We start from the raw sequence: 22,851 nt of genomic DNA, 5'->3' as shown, positions 1-22,851 counted from the left end.
CACAGATTTTGTGGGAAAATGAGTAATTTCAACATTATTGTGACCTAGTTTGCATTTCTACGTATACATAAATTACAAAATGTTAAACCAACCAAATCCAAGCAAAAGTGAAAGATATCAGTCCCAACAGGGTCTTAACTGTAAATTCCCTAGATTAAGTGACCAATTTCTATTTAATTATGGAAATAGTATGTGATAATTTGAGGAAAAATAAAGGATTTTGCGAGAACTTTTAGTTTTTTTCAACTGTTTAACGTAAAAAATGACTGCAATCATGCAAATATTGTTGAGTTTCACGTACACGATTCATGTTTTCATTGGATGCACCTGGGCCATAAGTTTGACACGTGCCTTACATGATGGAAGACATCAATACATTATGGAGGTGATCTGGATCAATATACAGATTCTAGATCAGTTACAAAAATCCCTATCATTATTGGTGAATTTTATTAATGGGATATAAATGTATTTAAGCCTTTAAAGTGTGAATGGTCATGGTAACACAATCAAGATTACTGATCCAGATAACTGCCAATATCTGGCAAAAAAGATATTTGGTGCCACGTGGAGGTTTGCATTCTCTGAGTGCTGTTGTTTTAGTGTATATTGTTTCACACAAAATCCATCAATTCATGACAACACATCCCTAATGACACTCCTGGTCTGTAGTGAGGAACCACTATTAAAACATGTTTAATTGTCATTTGGGTTAATGTGAACATGTGTCCTCCGTTAAGCCTTTTTATTAGTAGAATATACGCATTTTCATCGATACATCAGTGGCAGCTTTCTGCTTGTTCGCTAAAACAGATTTGGTTTCTCTTCAAAATGATAAAACTGAATATTAACACAATGAAAACACTCAATATAAGTTTTATATCCACTGCCTGCTAAAAAAGATTTGTTTTGCAGTTGGTAGGCATTTGTGTCTTGTTTTAACACAAACGTTTGGGTGGAGATGCTAATGTAACGTTCCTAATGCTACCAAACCCTGCACAGACAAACCTTTCCGCTTTGAAAAGCTTTCGTATTTGATGGTGTTGTCTTGAAGGAGAGGGCCAATCCCGGCACTCATTTGCAGTGCTAATGTCCAATTCCGCCAGCTTTCACCCTACTGACCAGGAGGGTGAAAAATGGGAACTGTGGACTGGCAGTCTTATTTCTCTCTCCCGTTACGCTTTGTCACCGTCTTCTCTATTCCCTGCCACTCAGCTCTGATGGCTTTGGACAGGCCTGATCAGTGTGTGTCATTGACCTGTAGGGTGTGCACAAGTGTGTACGTGCTTCAGCAGAGGGAAGGCTGTAAATAAAATGACATTATTATTTCCTCTGTCCTATCATGTAGAAAAGCCATTTATGGTAATGCTGAGTATGTCAGGCAATCTCGTCTCTCTCCTGCTCTCCCTGGTCCTGTTCGTTTCTCTTTTTTTTTCCCCTCGTCTGGAACAGTTGTGGCTGTGGATTCATCGGACCTGACACCGTCTGGACTTAGATTACTTTGCACACGAGGCAAACAGTGGCAGACTAGCAACGCAAACAGCTTTTTCACAGCCATTTTTAGAAGTTGTTTGCAGAAATGAGATTTTAGAAATAAAGCCGTAAAACACACAATTGTAAATCATTTACATATTACGAAGATTATGTATTTTGGTAACACTTTGGTAATACGTTTTACATACATAGATAAGGCTGACATAACGCCATCACTAACTGTCATTTGAATGAATAAGGTGTCATGAAGGCTGTCATTAAAGACTAACTAAACCTCTGTTTTCTCCTGACCTGCCACGAGGAGGGAAACTCGAAAAATGCCTTGTTTATGGGCGGGGCTCCTGGAGCAGTTAAGACACGCCCAGTCTATACTATAAAATCTCCAATGAACAATCTATGCTATGCTAACTAGCTACTCATTACACCTCTCTATTCACTCTTCTCTCAATCCAACCAACTCACCACAGATTGTAGAGCCAACAGGTGCTAGTTTTTATAAAAGGGCCGTGGCTAACAGTGCTTGTTTGTGATGCAAGATGGTCCCATGAATACGTCACATGATCTTGTTCTCAGCCAATAGCAAAAATCAATTGTAATAGCCAGGTTTCAACCCGTAGAGGGAAGTCAACTACTTTTACAACGACATTTGCCAAATTGAAATACTTTGACTAAACTGTTGAGAGTTGGACCAGGATCAATCAATGGCACTACTTCATACCCACATACATTTGTATTCAGCAGAAAAAGGTGGTTTTGGGATTTAGTTACTCTTTAAGTGTTTAAATTATGACACCTTTGGAGCTATGTTAGCATTTTTTGTGTTAGGTGGAAAGATCTTGTGGAGTTAGGTAGGGTTAGGGTTCAGAGTCGGGGTTAGGGTAACCAACAACACTTAATGACAGCCTTCATGACACCTTATTCATGCTAATGACAGGTGTCATGTAATATTAATGACAGTGTAATGTCAGCCTTTATGTATAAAACTTCACATAAAGTGTTCCTGGCATTTTAAACTGCTTCAGAAACCTACAATCTCCCACTATTGAAGGCTTTTTCCTCTTTCATTTTCACTACATATTTTTTTTTACATTTCTGCCAACTTCCCATACATTATAAGGCTCCATTACCAACTGTTACCATGGCTACTGCTTATTAGTAATAATTTAACCCACAGCTTCACTTGAGCAGATATTTAAAAGCTCACCTCACTCCACCCTCTGTAGCTTTGCCCTCCTTCAACCCACACAGAGCAGTCCACCATATGGCACCATAGCTCTGGGGCTTCTAATAGCTCGTATGTTGTACAAATCCACCTTCTCAGCTTCCACAGCTCTTCCGGTTTAGGAAAACAAAGCAGCCGGGACAGTCTGTTCCTCTTAACCCGGGCACTCAAACAACAGTTCTACCCACACTGAAACATAGAGGTGTAATCCGTCTTCAGAAAAAGACATTTTCAGGATGTGTTTGGACAGCGTAGGGAGTTTAAAGATCAACAGTGTTTCAGAAAAATAACATATATACATTAATTATTGAGCAACAAGCTGCACCGAACGTGTTGAAATACTCTATTGAATCCAAGTCAGATGTAACCCTCATAATGTTTTAAAGCAATGCAAACTTCTTTATCTTCTCTTTCTTTTCTATTGTAGTTCTGATCATCCATGAGCTTGTTTCTACACACCATGATGGTCACGGTGGTCTATCAATCACCTTGATCGTGACTTGTCAGGGACTGCTTATTTTGTGCAATAACAGCAGCGTTTGGATCATCCCTACAATATATTCTAACTTTATTGTGTTTATCCAGTACAAACTCAACACATGACGATAGCACGAGTAACGACAACAGATTATTTTTAAGCCGTTTTTCCTTGTTGGCTTTCTAAAATATTCCTTTTGGTGCTTTGGCATCTGTTGAGCTGAAAGTCGATGGAAGATGAATGTGAGTGGTTTGATGAAGAGTGTTTTGAACATGTAGGCTCTGGCTTGGCTCTTTCTCTGGTTTAGATGAATAAGGTTACATCCCACCTCCTTCAGCATAACGTAATGGATTGTTGCTGTGGACAGATTGATGGGCCTCAGATTGTTTGCAACATCACCTTCTGTTGCAAGAAAGTTACTCAAACAGTAAATTATATATTTGTGCACCTTTGGTCACTCTTAGAATGTGTTTGTAAGAAGAGCATGATATACTCCGTACACAGTTTTAAGTGTAAAAGAGGATGTTTTTGCTTATTTAAGCACAAAACGCTTACGAAATGAAACTACAATATGCTCCAGGACTGCAATGTCTGTACATTTACAATAAAGACTTATTTTCCTTTTCAAAAAAATATGATCAGCCACAACAGGCTAGTAAAGTAAGTACCGTGGCTTCTAGTTTGAATTCACCTGCATTGCCCCTGACAGTAAAGCTTCCCTCGACCAAACAACAGCTGCTCTCATTGCTTAGCAACAGCCAGTTGATGGATGACCCTGAAGAGAGATAATTACCATAAATCACTAATGCTGTGTGGAGACCAGAGGCAAAAAAATAAACCCTTGTACAAACTGCAAAAACTATATTAAACACATCTGATTATCGTGATGGTAACTATTTATTCTTTAAAAAAAGAAAAAGGATAAAGAACATCTGCAGTTAAAAACCAAAGCTTCATCAGATAGTTTACAGAATTTTGAAGTTTTTGGGGAGTGTCCAGTGTTTTAAAGGAAGGATTGCTTGATAAAAGGTTGTAAAACGAACCATAATTGCATAAATCATGATAAAAAGAGACAAACAAGCCGGACTGGGGAAGGAAAAATGGAAACAAAGTTTAGAACGTGTATGTCTGTGCGTCTAAATGTATGCATTGTAAGAATACGGGGACATCATTTAGCTTTCTTAGCAGCTTCCTAATGCTACGACCCTCATTTCACATTCTTCTGCACACAAAGGAGATAAAGATGCATAAAAAAGAAAAAAAACATTAAAATTCTTTGATGACAATTATTTCAAACTCTGTAAGTTCCTCCAGTGCAATGTTTACTGATCTTACAAACGTGTTAAATGCTACTCTGTGCAACACAGTAGACTTGAGTAAGACTTCAGGTTTGAAATATTCGTACGGACAATGCCAACCTCTCCTGTCTCAGATACGACAGCTGAGAAAAGCCCGAACACACCACACTAAAAATGTCTTAAGCTGCCTCATCCAGTTTAACTGGAGATGCTGTCAAGAGGATCATTCTAAATTACTGACTCAAAAGTCCCAGGTTACCTAATAACTGTTGGTTAATATGTGACAAATTAGGAGACTTTTTGGAATCCAACTTCTCAAATAAAAAAGCATTTTGTTTATATTGAAGTTTCTCAGTTTATTAAGTTATTACTTAAAACTAATTGGAAAGAATCTTTCTGAATAAACTGAGCAAAACAGAAGGATTGGTCTCTGCCACTGTGAGAAGTTCTTAGGAATTACATCACAATCAAAAGAGTATCACAGCCATTGTTAACGCTTATCACGATTCCTCACAACGTTTTGAAGAAACATACAACTCTCAGGCTAAACTTGGATTGCTTTACTAAAAATCCACAGATTAGTGATACGGTATCCTAAAAATATTTAGATTTATTTAGATAGTGATTGTAGCTAAACTAAGCTAACAACTACTTAGGGGTAATATATAAGTCTCTGATGAAGGACAATAAAATATTATAAAGCTGTTACCCACGATCTTTTTTTGGAAAAAACCACAGTGTTTGCCTCATAGATCAATGAATCAAACACTATTTACTCCAACAGTGTATTCCCATGACTGAGAAGTTAATACGTTTATATGATTACACAGATACTAATACCTAAAACACATACCATAAGGCAGTGGCTCCCAAACATTTTTTGGAACGTGACCCTATTTTTATATCACAAATTTCTGGCGACCCTTAAGAATTTTTCTAGAATTAGTTTTTGATCATGTTTGTTATACTGCGTAACCAGTTGTCCCAGCTCATATTTTTATACTGCCTTTTATTTGAATTATTTATTTTATTTAAATTGATATTTGACAAAGTGAAAGCATAGAATACAGTTGTTTTAGATATGTAATATGAATAATATATTAAAAAAAATAAAAAATCTATTTTTCTTTTTTATTATCAATTACTAGGCATTTCAGGTGACCCCATTTAAACTCCAGGCAACCCTGAATGGGGTGCTGACCCAAAGGTTAAAAAAAGAATGCCATATGGTTCAAACAACTTGTAGACTAGAATAACACCACCCCGTCAGAACAATGAAAAAAATAAAAACACCAACATGATTTCCATCAACCATCCAGTCACTTCAGGGGGAGTTATTTTTAAGCCCCTCCCTCCTGGTTGGGATAACTAAATGTCCTCAAACATTTTAGTGCTCTTAACTACATGTGTCACCAGGGACGGCCCGGCAATTGTTCGCCATCAAAACCTTTATCTTTTATGCATCGCCGCACTTTCCCTTTTCCTCCTGTATGGAAGTCTGGCACTCTATTAAACAAGGTTCTACTGTTTCATTTCAACACTGGTTTAGGAGTTTAGGCTTGATAAATAGCTTGGGGGGTGGGGGGGGGGTCGCGTAACAAATAACATGACAAAAGAATGAGCTGAAACGCACAATAGTTTGAAATGTGTGTGTGTGTGTGGACTTTTTTTTACTCTTCCTTCTTGATGACCAAAGCAATAAAGTGACAAAAGAAGAAATGATGGCAGGGACGAGGCATTAGGGGCAGAAAAAAGGTCCCAGAAGAAAGTCGGTAAATTATGTAGTGGGCTCTCAAAGTCTTCTAGTATCAGTAACTATCTCATTCTAATTGTGTCTGTGTGAGTATGCGTGACTGTATGTGTGTATGCGTGTGTGTGTGTGTGTGAGCGTATGTGATTACAACAATTCACAGTCGGAGAGGGAGAGAGGCAGGAAGAGAGGAAGCAATCCTTCACCGCCGCACAATATCAGACTGTGGACAGACAACCGACGGCTGGAAGGTTCTGGAAAATGTGCCTTCCTCACAATTTAGCGCCAAAGTGCCCCACGTCCAACACACGCACACACACATTAAAAGCAACACAACTCCATATCCACAATCAATCTCTGCTATGAAGACATCCATCTTCAGTAATGCTAATGGGAGTGTTTTAGAGTTTGGGAGGAGGGCTGGAGGACGGGGGAAGGGGGGGTAAAACAGAGGGTATGTGACTGAAGAGCTTACCTCTTAGGTAATACGGCCTCAGAGTGTGTGTGTGTGTGTGTGTAATAGAGACGAGTTAAATGAATAAAAAAGCGAGAGGAGAACACTATGGATCCGTGAGTGCATGTTAGTGTTATTTGTCTGCATGTCAGGAGGTCAGGTGTGTGCGTCACTGCGTGTGGGAGAGTGATTGATGTGTGTCAGCTTGCATCTGGCAGAGAAAATAAATTAGGCTTATGAAGACAAATGAACAGGCTGTGGAAAGACTAAAAATGGGGTGGAAGGAGAGGGACGGGGAGGGGGTGGTGGGTTTAGGCATCAGGAAAAGAAAGAGAAGGAAAACAGGGAGTGACTGAAGAGGTGGCAGACATAATGGAGGAGGACAAGAAGAAGAAGAAGAAGAAGAAGAAGAAGAAGAAGAAGAAGCATATACTGTGTGTATGAGGTGGCAAGGATATAAAAAAAAAGGAAGGATATGAAGCTCGGCGTTTGCCAAGTAAGAGAGAGTTCCTCACGGGAGCCAATGGCTGTTCATTAAGAAGGACGGGGTGGCTGCTGCTGGCAACAGGAGAAGTTTTGGCTGTCGGAGAGGGAAACGCAAACGTGGGTGTTTGAGTGTGGTTATGTGTTTGTAGCGGGGCTGCCAACAAATTCAAGTCGTGAATACAAAAAATTTTCCCTTGGGATTAAAAAGTCTTCAAACAACACAAAAAAAAAAAAAGAAGTGTTGTATAAATTCCAGAGCGTGTGTGTGATCACTGTGTTGGTATCTGGGCTGGAAGTGGCTCCTCTGTGTGTGTTTCCTATGCTTGTGTGTGTCGGCGTGTATCCATGTGTGTTCTATCTGTGTAGATTTGTCAGTGTCTATCCCATGACACGCTTCCCTCTCTGTGAGTGGAGGAGAGCTCTCCTGGGAAGGGGGGGGGGCTTTGTCACGCGGTGAGGCCCTGGCGCCCCCTCGTTTTGATAAATGACACATGTCATTCTGTCAGCCCCTGCTATCCGGGCTGGGAGGCCCCGAAGCTGATGTATGGCCGCCCAGGCTACAGGAAATCAGACGGGTTTTGGCAGCGCCCTGAGAACACGGCCTCTAATAACTGCCTATGTGTCTACTTTTTGTATCTTGGCCAGTGAGTGTTTGTGTCTGTCTGTCTTTGATACCGACAGCATGTTTAATTGTGCGTGTGCCTGTTAGCAAGTGTCTATGAGTCACAGAGTCGGTGTGTGTACATGTGTGTGTGTGCTGCTGCTCTCAACCTGTCAGACGGACGGGCAGAGGGAAGCAAATCATCGTCATGGCCGCCCCAGCTGTTCCCCAAATTTGGTGTGAGGAGCAGAGCGAAGGGAGGGGGGGATACTGCCATTTGAGTTTTAAATGGTTGATGCTTCCCAGAAACAGGAATGAGTGAGTGCAAGTCAAACACGCACACTTGGATAAAAATATACAAAAAGTAAAGCTCGCTACAGTAGGAAAGACTAGACACTAAGCTAAGCTAGGTCTCTATCGCAGATGAAACTGACTGATGAAAACTATTTTTACTAAACTGTTACATTTGAACATGTTTGTTTGATTCATTAGCCTCGTCTTTAGTCCAACACCATTTTCTTCACACATTCCCATTGGAGGACAGTCCCACCTGGAGGTTGTGAACTCTATATGACCTCGTTTGATTGGGTGCGGGCCGACCCCCCCTCCTCACCCCTCTCCCATGGAGACGAAGCGGGAGAAAAAAAGAAAAACAGCGTCATTAAGCTGTGAGTGATGAGTGGCAGCCATGGGTGACATCCTCCCTTCTTTCTCTCCCCTCCGCCTTCATTCTCTCCCTCCCTCAATGTTTTTTTTTTTCTTCTTCGCTGCCTTGATACTTTTCTCCCTCTTGTGGCATTCACCTCTCTCCATCCCTCAACCCCTCAAGTCATTTCTCTTTCACTCCTCTGTTGCTTCGTCTTCTCTTTTTCCACTCCCTCCCTCCCTCCCTCCTGCTTTCTTCACTGCTCCTTTTTGTCTGCTGTCAGTCTCTTTCTCCTCTAGCTTCTCTTTAACCCCCCCCCCACCACCACCACCATCTTTTCCTCTCTCTCATCGACTCCCACACAATGGAGACCCTGCTCAGTCCCGTCCAGCTCTCTGGTCCCACCAATGTACGGTACACACTCTGTGACACAGATCCCAGATATCCAGGAGGGGTGCATGTTTCCCATAGTAGGCCTACTGTCTGCTGCTATTGCACTCATGTATATCCAATAGTAGTTTTGCAGATTTCTTAAAGAATGTGTCAAAATTAAGCTTTTTTTTCTGATCAAACCCGTTCTTTTACACACAAGTTGGACATGTACTCCTACATTTAGCGAGAATTAAACTGCTCAGAATAAATTCTGGAACAATACTTGAACATTGTGGCAATGGATAAATGAAGCCATTATGAGAATGCATGTTTTTATCACGGAGGCAAAGATTGTAAATAAACATATTGTCTGTAAAATGATGGAAAGCATCGACCGCCTTGTATTTAATGTACACCAAAAACTTCTTGTTGCTTCTCACGAACAAAAACAACAATATCGTATGAATGTGTAACTGAACTTGGTGAGTAACCTGAATCTTATCCAGGTATGAAGAAGTTTGGTGACCACTGTACTAGAAGTACAGGATTTATGAACAGTTTTTATAAACAATAGGGTGTTTCATGAATGATTTAGGTATATGTTTATTTATTTTCTATTTTTTGTAAATATGTATTTTGTAATTACTGTATGTTTGAGGAGACTGATTGTTAATGGAGTAGTGCAGAAGGGATGGTGTGTCTAAATACGCTTATGCTTCATCCTGCTCCTTTTCAGACATGTTGGGTTCATTTTATTCAATTATTTCGACAATTCTCATTGGTTTTGTTTGTTTCTTTGTTTTTGTAAGTTCACTTTCTCGTGTCACTCATACTGTGCCAGTTCAAAATAACGCAAAAGCAAACAAACAAGGAAGGGAAAGAGGAAACTTGGGTGCTAACTTTAATTTAAGTTACAATCTATACAATATTAACCAGGTCATTTTAAATATATGGCGTTGATTAGTTGTTTTCATTTCTTCTGCCATATATTCCATCAACAGCAACTCACTCAGTGTACCTCGTACAACTTTTCAAAGGTTCAACTTTTCCTCTATAAACTAAAAAATGCCCATGTCTCCTACAGTCTTTTGCAATTTCTTATTTTGTTCTGCCAGATAAGGTGACGAGTAAATTGAATAAACATGACAAATGTACTGTTAATTTGGTGTGACAGCACAAATTAAACCAGAGACGAGAGCGACACTACCTTAAAAAATAAACAAGGTGATTTACTACAAATGTCCAGAAAGTGCACGTGGCCATTTTGCAGCCACACTTCCTTAGTTTGTCAGATCACATGTTTGGGGGGGGTTATTATTACATAATAAAGGTAAAAGTTTATCTTAAATGTATGTTATTTTATATATGAATCGCAATTAGTAGGACGTTAGAATAAGAGCCTTAGACGTTAAAACCCTTGTACGTAGCTTTTTTTATTAAAATCATACACATTTCTGCTTTAGCCCCTATAGAAAACTTGAAAAATATGCCACTATTTTTCCAGAATAAAAAATATTCTACCCTAAACTGTTAAAGAAAAAAAATCTGAAAGCTGTTAGATCAATGTTGAAACATTGTGTAAGGTATTCAAACAAACCGTATCTAAACTTTAAGTTACAAGCTTAAAATTACCTGTTGCACTCAAAATCAATGTTTTCGGTCTTCATGAAAATGACTGCACATGCTTGTGAGACACTTCTTTGTTGTTTTTTTGTTTTCTTTACAGTTCTACTATAAACTTTAAGCTAAAATTTTGTTTAAAAAAAAAATTATTCCAGCTGTAAACTCCAGCTTTGAAGCAAGGAAACAAGTGATGTACATAAATAAGATGAAAAAGAAACAACGAATGACTGAATAAACATGTCACACGCATCTAGAAATGAGTCACAGACAGCGAATCCAGGAAATTGGCCATCTGTGGGCTTTTTAAGACCAAATATTTTCTTAAATATTCTCTAACTGAAGTTACAACAACGTAACTCTGGCCAAATGAATGTGCAGTTATGATCAACTAGCTACGGTCTCTCTGTATTAGAGCTGGGAATTGATTCAAATTTCCCAAATTGATTAAATTCGCAAGGGCCGGATTTGATTCAAAATTACATTCGATTTTTGATTTGGTTAACATGTCAGTCACAGTACCAATTTTACTTAACAATGAATGAGATTCTGCAGTAAATAGTAGAAAGTAACTCTAACATAACTTGGTGCAGTATTTGAGTTATTACATGATCACATAAACAATTGAGCCCACAGCACTAAATTACACACGGTAGAAAATACATATTAAATAATTGATTTTAGGACTTAATGAATCAATATCGGGCCATTCTAAGGAAAATTGATTTTTTTTAACCCGGCCTTACTCAGTATTAAAACACCTACACAATAAAGTGAGAAACAGCATCATAATATTCTTATATTGATTAATGACAGGTCTATAAATAGCAGAACTCTGTCTTTTATTGGAAGAATTTTCAATTTAATGAAAAGTTTTGGTTTCAAATCAAAACAAAGCAAGAAATACAAGTGGGTTCTGACATTTTGACACACAAGTGTTAACGTTCAGACAAAATATGAATACAAGTGCTGCACTATTGTTGTGCCTCTTAAAGAAAACTTTGAGTATTTTCTTTGGGGAACTTGCGTTGAGGTTTAACATTGACTCTTCACATGAGCATTGTTTACTGTCACTGTTTTCTGCATAGCTAGTTTGACAAAAGGCTGACCTGTCATCAGGTACCTTTGTGATGAAGGAGACAAGAGGCAGATGGGCCGCAGTTAAACAAGTAAACAGGCCAGTGATTAGGTCGCCATACTGAGACAGGTGATCCGAAACAGATGCTAAGGTGGACATCCAGCCAGTGACTTAGACAGACAGCTGGCTCAGCGTGCGAGGGACTGAGTGACGATAGAAACAAGGCTGTAGGAGAGGCCTCCCGCTGTTCGCTAAGAGACAGACGACTTAGTCAGATAGAGCCCAGCTAATGCCCCGACCAACCAGCAACTGTCACCGTCTGAGACGGCGCCGCAGCTCTGGAAAGATTTGAGGGGAATTTCCGAGGGTAACGTAGTGTTGCCGAACCAGGGCCAGGATTCCTAAATACTCTATCCTCCATTCAAACGTCCATCAAATGCTGCACTGAAGCTGAAGACTGTTATGCGATTACTTTATGCAAGCCCAAGAAAACTGTGCTCAATGGGTGCCTTTCAAATGATAATACTGAATCGTGCCACACTAAGAGAATGCGCTTTGATTCTTATTCTGCCTGCTTCACAAATAAAATGTTTGCTCATTGGGAATAGCAAAGAGCCTTAGAAAAAAATGTGACTGTCATGTGTTTAGCGCCAAGACAACATGACAAGACTTTCTTTTTACGCGAGACTTCAGATTTTTACAACTCCGATTCCAACTCTGACTCCAAGTTGTTCAAGAAATCATGCCAATGAGAAGAAAATGCAACAAGAAAGAGGCTTGAAAGAGCAGAGTATTAGGCTCTTCGTTTAACATGTGGAGTTCATGTTCCTAGCCGTGACCAGTTCACTGAGTCTTGAGCATTGGGTGATCCAGCGATGAGGGGCGAGAGGCAGCGAGGAAGATGAAAGAAAATATGAGCAGCAATAGAAAGAGAATTGAGTTGGCAAGATAGAGATTGATGACAGATAGGAGAATGAGAAAAGCTTGCAGAAAGAGAATAAGAGAGAGAGAGCGTGAGGCGGTAATCCCCAAAATCTAGCATAGAGAGAGACATAGGAAGTAGGCCGAGATAAAAATGAAGAGGTGAAAGAAGAAAGGATACGTGGCAGTGGCACGACACCAGGCTGCTGCTCCACCTTCCCCCTGCATCCGTTCTCAAGGACAAAGTGTCATCTGTTAACTGTATCCACTCCCAGATGGCGTATCTGCAGTAAACTAGTGTCCAAATACATGATATTCATGGTTCCTCAACACGCATTATCAGTCAAATAAGCATTCCTCTGGGCCTGACTTGCTGAAACCAGCTATGGCCACTTCATGTGTAATAAAACAAGGACCTATATCTTCTCATGATATGCAGCACTCGTCTTTGCCAGGTTTAGTACAGGAAGCATTCACATTTAACAAGAAAGTCTAATTGTAAAGGCAAATAACTTGTTCTTCTCACAAAAGACAAAGAACATACATTTGCTGATTTGTTTAACCAGCCACAAACAGTGATCTCTCACAGAAAGAAGTGACCCAACTGTACTTTGCCATCTGTTGAATCTGGATTGAGAAACAAATACGAAATTGATTTTCAGAGATCACAAAATAACTACACAGTAGGTTTGTAGTCTAGATTTTTAATTATTGATAAAAAAAATTTTTAGGTGCATTTTGGTAATCCAACCTGAATCTCTGAGAATAACTAATCATAAAGCATCTCTAATGTTTCCAATTGCCGGTTCTACAAACTATGGTGTAGTTACTCAATATGTTGAATATTTACATTATGAGAAGAATAATAGTTAGAAAACCCTGTGAAGTCACACAGCACACCTACAGCTAAAATGTCCCAATCCTATTATAAAAAATATTGGTCCGATATCAGCAAAAAACATAATCAGCATCTAAAGTCTTAACTCTCTGATATTATATATATACTGTATTGTTTTTATGAGATTTATTGAGGGTCTTCCCATTCATTTTCAAATGTATTTTATTAAATTATAGAATGTTCATACTTTTAAGGTTAAAATGTATGTAACCCATTGGTTAATTAAAAAATGGGTTAGTTTTTCTCATACCTACTGCTAATGGCTATTCTCGGTTTGAGTAATATCACTTGATCAAGCCTTTTCTAACATTCCAAAGTAAAAAAAATAAGTAACAAAAGTATGTGTGATTTGTGCTAACAATGTATCGAATCAATATCCATAATTGTTGGAATAATATAACCAAATCGGAAATGAAGAAGTTGTCGGGACACCCCTATCCAACTATATATATATATATGATTTACAGTATGTCTATATGATGTGGTCAACATCATGTTTGCCGATTCAGAATCCCTCAATGTAATCAATGTACCTTCACAAGTATATGTGTGTGTATAAATGATTCCATGTTCACAAACAGGTTTTTTTTCCAAGATGCTGTCTTGCTAATACCACTAGAATGTTTGTTGTGCGCCAGTGTGAGCTCATATTGCATTTTAACGTTACCTTTTTGTTATGAATGGCAAAGAATAATTCTTAGTAGTTTTTGTGTACTTTAAAAAACCTTAACGTTATTGCAACTCAGCCTAAAATTTGGAAGTTGCATTTGCCTAAAAGTGAATAAAAAGAGACGTTCTGTCTCTTATTCCTGAGGGTTAACATACCTGGTAACATGCAGTAAACGTTTTAGTGCTGTATGGCTATGGTACAGCCACATATAATCAGTGGCTAATACCAGCACACAGGGAGTCGCTGGCCCAGCATAAATCAATGTGCAAAATAATTGCTAATACACTAGTTATCGATTAGCGTGCCCGCCATGCTCTCATTTTCTGGGGCGACTGTGCTAAACGTTAACGCAGTGACAAGGGTAAAGCGCTGTTTCTCAAAAAGGCACAGACAGGCACAGAGGAAAGATGACTACAGGGCGGCTGCAGTAATTCCTAATTGACACCTGTCAGAGCGATGGCAGCAGCAGTCACAGCTGCAGCAGGAGAACGTCTACCAAGTCTTGTTCATCTGTCACTTTTAATACCTTTTCTTCACAGACTTTCTTTCTCTCCCTCCGTTATCATCCTCCCCTCACCCACAACGGCTTCTGCCCTTCGTGCTTTAACCCAGATGTTCAAAGCTGGTTAACAGAAGCAACACAACTTCAAGGCCACACAGCACCAGGCACACGCTGCAATCTCACTGCTGTAGTCAGGGTTTCGCTGTCCACCAACTGGCTGCACCTGCTCGCCATTAGGAGTTTCAAATGCAACTAGTTAGTATGTCATACAAGGGTAAACGCTTATACTATCACTAACCTATTAACACCAAGACTACTGAACTAATACATAGTACAACAACATTGTGGACAATTCAGCCAAAAATAGATTTTGCAAAACTTTTGGGAACCTAAAGCCAATTTTTACCTGTAATCTAAAAATATTGTGAACTATTTTAAACTATTTTAACAGTTCAAAGTCCAAATTGTGAAAGGTTTAAAGCTCTATTTTTGTTTTGTATTGAAAAAAAAAAAATAATAGACAGAAGTAAATAAACAAATTTGATAAACCATTCCCAATATAAAGATGGTCATCATCTGTATTTTACAAATGTACAAACTGGCTGCTTTTAGTTACACTTTATGGAAACTAGGGGTGTCCTGATCCGATATTTATATCGGTCAACGGTCCGATTTTAGCCGAAAAACGAATATCGGATTGAAATTTGATTTATTTTTTTTCCCCCCAATTCATTTTTTTTTAATTATTTTATTAAATTGTAGAATACTGTAAATATTATGTTGAAGGTTAACGTTTATTGAATCAATTGGTTAATAATAAATGGGTCATTTTTTCTCATACCTACTGTTGATTATTGTTCTCTGTTTGAGTAACATAACTTGATCAATCTAACATTCCAAACTACAAAATAAGTAATTATTATTTTTTTATCAAAGAAAATAAAAAAGTATGTATGATTCATGCTAATATCGGATCAATATCGGTATCGGCCGATACGCAAGGCTGCAATATCGGAAATTAAAAATTTATATCAGGACATCCCTAATGGAAACCTGTTCTGTATATATTTGAGTAGAAAACTGAAAAAAAAAAAGTTTCCATGAACTTTGCCAATAAATAATAATAGCCCGTGTGCAGCCCCTAAATGGTCCAGAAAAAGGGCCACGGCCCACACTTTGTTATTTCATTAGATAGTCTTTCTACTTTAATAATTTGAGTTTGTCACACTTTATTTGTTGTTATGTAAATAATCTAAAGGGGGATTTCCTAAATAGCCTTTTAAACCCCTTATAGATGCTTAATTTAATGCCTAAATGAGGGATTGATTCAGTATCTATGAAGACTTATCCCATTTATGTAAGATTTATGTTCATCAAAAGCCTAAAACTTAAGCAAGTAGGAAAATGTAAAGCAATTAACTGAATATATTACACAATCCCTGCCAGTGAAGGCTGCACAGTAATTAGCAACGGGAGCCCCCACACCCCTCAGGGACAGTCCTGGGAATTATTTCATCCTATTATTGCTGCCATCCTTTTACATTCCCATTGCACATCGTGGATTTTGCTTTTCCAGCTGTACACAATAGTACTGAGACTCTTAGTGGGTCAAATGGAACACTCCAAAAAGAAAAGATGCTGTTCAGCAAACGTGAACTTGATTGTTTCCTTTGTCAAACCCTATCCGTGCCGTACTTGGGAGCAAACCCAGCTTTCCCCTCGTTTCCTCTGAACCTCATTAAGTTCTGGGATAGTAAAAATGTTGTGCCTGCGAGCGCTGAACGCTTTCACATCTTCACTCGGCTGGCGAGTGTAATTCCCCCCACATATTTTCAATTCGACCGTCTCTTTTACATAAGAGCAGTCATCGATCTTCATTTGTCACTTAACCTCCACGAAAAGATCCGAGTTGTGCGAGTTTGCGCATTAGTGTGTGTCTTTGATTTCCTCAAGGCCAACTGGCTCCGAAAAAAAACCACATGCAAATGAAACTCGGGCTGCGGGGATGGCAAATAAATCCACCGACTCCTTCAGTCAATGTCACCTGTTAATGACACTTTACACACACTGCATTATCACAGGATCAGAATAGCTCACATTCGTATGCACGTGCAGGCGCGGCTGCACAAACGCCTCGTCGAGCTCAGTGAAGCAGAGGAGCGTGCACGTGCTGTGTTCACATTCATGCTGTTTAACTGAAAACATTTCAACACCTCGGAGCACTGCCTCCCATCCTGACAAAATGGTATTAAATCCTTTATCAGAGACATCCTGATAAGACTAACAAGGTTCTAATAGTCATATTTGGGTTCTTGCTACGTTTGTTGACAGATGCCAAGAGCTGCACGCCTGCAGAGGAACACAACAGGTGACGACAACAACAAAACATTGGAACACTGTTAAGGACTTTGTTCCTGTTCCGTCAAACAAACCAAAAACACTGTGAGGAGGAACATCAAAGAGAAACGCTCAGTACTAATGAAACTATATATGCTGACAGCCAGAGGTGTAAAGAAGTACTGATATATCAAACTCAAGTAGAAGTACTGTTGAAATTATACACAAGTACAAGTAAGTCATACATAAAATACTCAAGTACAAGTAAATTGAATCGTACTCAAAATAAAAGTTACTAGTTAATTTCACCGCCCACGTTTATATTTGGTAATAAATCTTGCAATGGTTCCCTTGCATACAGTAAATGTAAGGGACTGAGAAAACACAGATAGATAAACGTTTTTATTATAGAACAGACAACACATTTACAATAGGACTTACTGTTTTATGTTAAAACACCATAAATCATAACGTTTTTCCATCTGTTTTGTATTAAAACAGATTTTATTAAATTCGTTGTCTGTTCTACACTAAAATGTTTAAATATAACTGTCTTCTCAGTCCCTTACACTTCCATCTCATGTTTAAACTTAAATCGCAATATTGAGGAGAAAAAAAAAATCACAATTAGATTATTTTCCAAAATTGTTCCGCCCTAAAGGTGAGTACTTGTATTCAGTTACTTTCAGCACAGCTCCTCCTTTGTGAACAACACCTTTAGGTTTGTCACATGATGCTGCTAAATAAACCTGTATCTTGAGTTTACAGTGGAAAGAACCACAGTGGGTAATTTCATCAAGGCAGCTTGCTGGCTTGACATCTTTCTGAATTTGTCAGCAGTAATCGGTGGACCTGTCACTGATCTGTCAGCTACCTGGTTAATTAGGGACCACAGCTAATGATGCCGTCTTGAAGAAGACCACCCCAACCCCCCACCCCGCCGTCCTCTCCCCCTCCCCGAGTTATAATTAAGAGACTTCTTTTGAGGTAGTGATAGTGGCAGAAAATGGCGATCTGTTTTAGAGAAGTAGGAAGGCACTGATGTCAGAGTAGCCAGGGCTAACGTGTGTGTGTGTGTGTGCGTGTGTGTGTGTGTGTGGGGCTGTTTTAGCCTTCACACTGGACAAATGCTGCTGAGTGCGGTAATTAAAGGTTGGTTGAGCTAGACAACAAATGAACCATTAAAACTCAACACTGAAGGTGACACACCAACAGCATGAAAGGCACGTCGGAAGGAATGAAGACGAGCCACTTAGCAGCTGTAACCTGACTGCTGCCATTCATTTCCAGGTGAGTAAACTCACAATTAGCAGCTTCGTCTCAGCTGACTTAAGACTTTCATTCATTCACTCAGAGCTGTGATTCTCAAATGGGGGTACGTGTACCCCTAGGGATATGTAATGTCACTATAGGGGGTACTTGAGAGAGAGCGAGAGAGAGAGAGAGAGAGAGAGAGTGTGGAAAATTAATAAATAGTCAGTCTTGGTCCCATACCTGGCATGAGAAATCCAAAAATTTAAAAAAGTATAGAAATAATCTATTCAGGAGCCATTAAATAATTTTTTTCAACCTTGGGGTTGGGACCCCATGTGGGTTCACCTAGAGTTTAAATGGGGTCGCCTGAAATATCTGAAAAATTAAAATAGACCTCAAATACTATGTTTTTGGGGTTCTGAGAACAAATGGAGATGGGTGAAAACACACAATCTTAAACAACTGTGAAACATAAATCTAGCTCAACTAAAATGCCATGAGCGCAAACATGATCAAAAACTAATTCTAGAAAAAAAACATTTTTGGGGTCACCAGAAAATATTGATATCAAAATGTGCACTGCACTAAAAACTGTTTCTTTACAATTATTTACAAAATGAGTCTTTAAAAATAATCATTTCATCAATATACTCTATAGATGTTTTTTATAGTATTCTAAACAGAATGCTGTAGTCAACAAAGGGGGGTACTTGGATTCAGAAATAAGAGAAAGGGGGTATTGAGCCAAAAAAGTTTGAGAACCCCTGATTTAGAGAAATAAAAGCAAACTTGTTCAAGTTCAAAATGCAAGGAATCCCAATCTGTATTGTGTTTTTAAAGTAATATCAATGCATATTGATAATTTCTAATAGATATAATAAAACTCTCAGAATGCAACATTAAGTGATAAATGGGGATGGGCAAAAAATTAATTTATCCAATTTGTAGATAATAACTTTTTTTATTTTTCAAATTCGAGTTTAAAAAAAAAAAGAGAAGAAAACATTTTTTTTTTTCCCCACCACAGTTTTTTCTGACTTTTTGGTGTTGTGTCCTCTTTGTTTACAGTGTTTACCCTTTGAGTAGGCTGTACTGTATGTGTGCCACAGGCATGTTTAATGTTTTATTCACACTATGCTGAGATGCTAAAGGGAATAGTTTATTATTTTTTTAATTTTAATGTTATATGTTAGAAAATATGTAGTTTTCTGATTTCTTAATCATAAAATTTAAGCTACTATGAAGTTGCTGTTGCACCTTTGTTTAAACCTGGGTTAAAGCTTGAAACTGTTGAATAACAGAACCTCATTTACTTTTTATTTTGGGATTGTTCTATACATTTTCACTCTTGAGGACAATCACAGCAATAAAGTTGCACTTTTGACAATATATCAATATATCTGATGTCTGCAGTCATTTTTGAGTGCATTGAAAAAATCTAATCAAAACGTGTATTTTTCTTTAAAAAAATCTGAGATTTTTTTTTGTGCAAAATCGCCCAGCCCTTTGATACATAGAGACAAAAATGCTAATCAAAATCAATCATAGATTAGCATAAATGACACATGGATGTCCATCCTGTCTCCCCACAGTGGATTGGTCACCCCACGCCCCCCCACCCCCTCACCATGTGCCCCCGTCACTAATACACAGTGTTGCACAGGTTAAGTCATAAATATGGGTTTTTCTGAAGGCAGACCTTTTACCTCCACAGTGTCACATGGTAATCACACCCGCGTGTTGAATGATTAGTTGACAGATTCATTACCGAGAGTGACAGTGTTTGATTTAAGATATTGCAGCTGGCAAAGTAAAAGCGAGAGCAGACGTGCTGCTATAACATTAATTTCCCAACAGCAATCAAAACAGTGACCTCACTATCATGGCAAACATTGAATTATGGTTGCTTTGTATACGGTACATACAGTGGCTGCTCTCAACTGATGGAAGTAATCGCTGGTTATCTTGCTATTATATGTAGCAGGTTGTATTTTAAACAGGGGTTTGAGGCTAAAGTGGTGTGTTAAGCATTATGCAGCATTTCCTTCTGTGGTCAAGACTTCTTAATATTCTATGTTAGCAAAGCTTTACACTAAATATAATGTATGTATTAAAACAAAGGGGGACAGATTTCTATGGACAATGCTCATTTAGCATTGTTTATCTAATAATTAACTGGATCTGTAAATTAAGTAAATATGCAACTATGTATAGCAGAGATAGGCAACTTTTATCACAACAGGGGCCACACAAATATGATTTTCCAATCTGAGGGCCACATTATTAACATTCATATCAGTTTATAGAATAATGACCAAACAGAATTAATACACAGAAAAAAGTTTTTTGGTTGTATTTTTTTGTCATTTTGTGTTTTGGTTTTATTTATTGTTTTTTTTCTTTGTCAGTTTGTATATTTTTCCTTTCTTTTGAGTTTTTCGTAGTCATTTGTGTATTTTGTTGTGTTTTTGACTCTAATTTAATGTGTTTTTGGAGTAATTTTGTGTATTTCTGCTTTTGTTTTGTTATATTTTTCTCTCCTTTTTTGTGTTTCTGGAGTCATTTTAGGAGTCATTGTGTTCTTTTGTTGTCCTTTATATTAATTTCCCCATTTAATGTGTTTTTATGTGATTTTGTAGCTATTTCGAAAATGTACTTTTGGAACCTCACAAAGTTGTTATGGCCCCCTTGCCGCAGTTACCCATAGTAAGAAAATATGTTATTAATTTTCAATTATTTTAAAGGTTAAACAAGTTAGAGTATTACTTTTCCTCTATGTTAGGGTTAGTGAGTGTATAAGAATCCAGTAAGAGTTTGCAAAAAATAAAAACACTGCTTATGTAATTTACCACTAAATTCTCATAGTTACTATGTGAGTTCACAAAGCTCTGTTTTATACCTTTCGTTACTTACGTGAGAAACGACAACTGCATTTCAGCGATCAACAGTCATCATATAAATCCTCTGGAAATGACGACAAATGACTGCAGCAAAAGTCTCTGCTGCTCAAATTGCACTGCACTGAACTACACTGCCAAAACTAACAGATGCGGTAATGCAGTCCCAAATGAAAGAACACTGATGTATTGTCACTGGTCATGAACCAGATAGGGTACAGCGCCATTACAGGCTCTAAAATCATCACTGTGACTGATGAAACAGAGGCCATTTGAAATGGCATACAAAGAGCTATTGAGACCCTCCTTCCAGTCTTTCTCAGGGGCACATGCAACATTTTGGTTTTTAGTGCTGGCGCCTCCCGACTGAAAAAAAAAAAATCTGTATTGTGAAAGTAGCTTGTGTTTATATCAGTGTTTATCTTTCAGCACAAGGGTTTACATTTATGAATGTGTCACATGTCAAAGCACTGGAAATCATGTGAAGACAAAGACTGACAAGCTAGGATTGACCATTACTTCATGTCATGTAAGAAAAAAATTAAAATATGCGATCAATATTCAAAAAGCTGAGCTGGAATGGGACCACTTCAGGACTTGAAGAGGAAGAAGAATCACACATTTTCTGCTCCTCTTCCGAAGGTTTTGTAGCGGAGACATCAGCAGACGTCATTGTTTTTTTTTTTTTTGTTTTTTTTACCCGTGTAGGTTTGTTCTTCAAACACATTTCTCTTTATCTATCACTAAAACCTCGCATCAATTAAAAATTACAGCCCCACCGAGTTCAAAGTCTTGCCGTCACAACCTTGATTAAGTCTGCTTAACCTCACATTTCCAGCGCCTGCTTAACATTCTACAGCTGTTTTATTCAGCTTTGGTCATTACGGCATGAACTTCAAAGAGCTCCTCTTTTCTCCCGTCATTTGGAAATGTGTGTCAATCACACGCGTCTCTCAGGGACATCAAATGGATTCTGGCAAACATGCAACGCTTTCTCAGAACAGTTCATGCCTGGTCAACTCAGCCATAACACGCAGGGCAGACTGTCTAAACAGAAAATAGTACACAACTGACGGGAAGATTATGGACATAAAACTAAGTTTAAAAAAAACCCTTACATTTATTGTAATCAGAGCTTAAACATGTTTCATAGTTAGCACAACTTTATAATAATGAGAAAACACACAAGGTAATTATTCTGTTTGTGCTTTGTATTTTCATTTTATTCAACTTTTGCCTAAAAAGTCTTAAATTATTTACTAAAGTCATTTTTCTGTTGCATCTAAAACCGTAAACGAAGGCCTATGAAGATGTTTTTACACAAATGTGTAAAAGTCTTTTTTAGAAGTGCTCTGGAGACACATTACAATCTTTAAAGTCGTAGAATCCACACTGAAACCTCCATATTTTGTGTTTTTATTTTATTTTTTACATTAACCTATTGATAAAGGACACTATTTCCTACTAAAATGACTCAAAATCTGCATTCTTAGGTCAAAATATGCATCTATAAATCCAGACACCTTGTTTCCAAGACTCCAGATACATACAGCATTTCTAAGATGTAATTGTATTTAAATGAGTTTTATAATTACATGACAAATTAGTCTATGCATTATAAATGACCTCCAGGTGTAATTTCAAGTAGCCATAGTGTTTCTGCACACATCTATTGTTCTCGTAATCTGTGTTTCACTCTTTCCTGTTTCTGAAAGATAAACACAAAAGGTCAGGTCAAGAGACACCAGTGACCATTGTAGTGGTCACCTCCCCTGTTTACTGGGACCCTCACAGAGGACCCTATGATGGTCCTCTGTGATCTTTGCTACGCCCCAGCACCCTGTCTGCGTGCCCCCCCTCCCCGCCTCTCTCT

General features: G+C 38.3%; 1 protein-coding gene across 4 annotated transcripts in view; it reads right to left on the bottom strand.

The window, feature by feature from the left end:
* Nucleotides 1-22,851, bottom strand: part of LOC114472209 (teashirt homolog 1-like) — a 182,212-nt gene that overhangs the window by 13,657 nt on the left and 145,704 nt on the right. The window lies entirely within an intron of this gene.

The sequence above is a fragment of the Gouania willdenowi genome, chromosome 11, assembly GCF_900634775.1.
Source record: "Gouania willdenowi chromosome 11, fGouWil2.1, whole genome shotgun sequence".
NCBI lineage: Eukaryota > Metazoa > Chordata > Actinopteri > Blenniiformes > Gobiesocidae > Gouania > Gouania willdenowi.
Note: the sequence above shows the minus strand (reverse complement) of the source record. Positions and strands in the feature narration are given on the sequence as shown.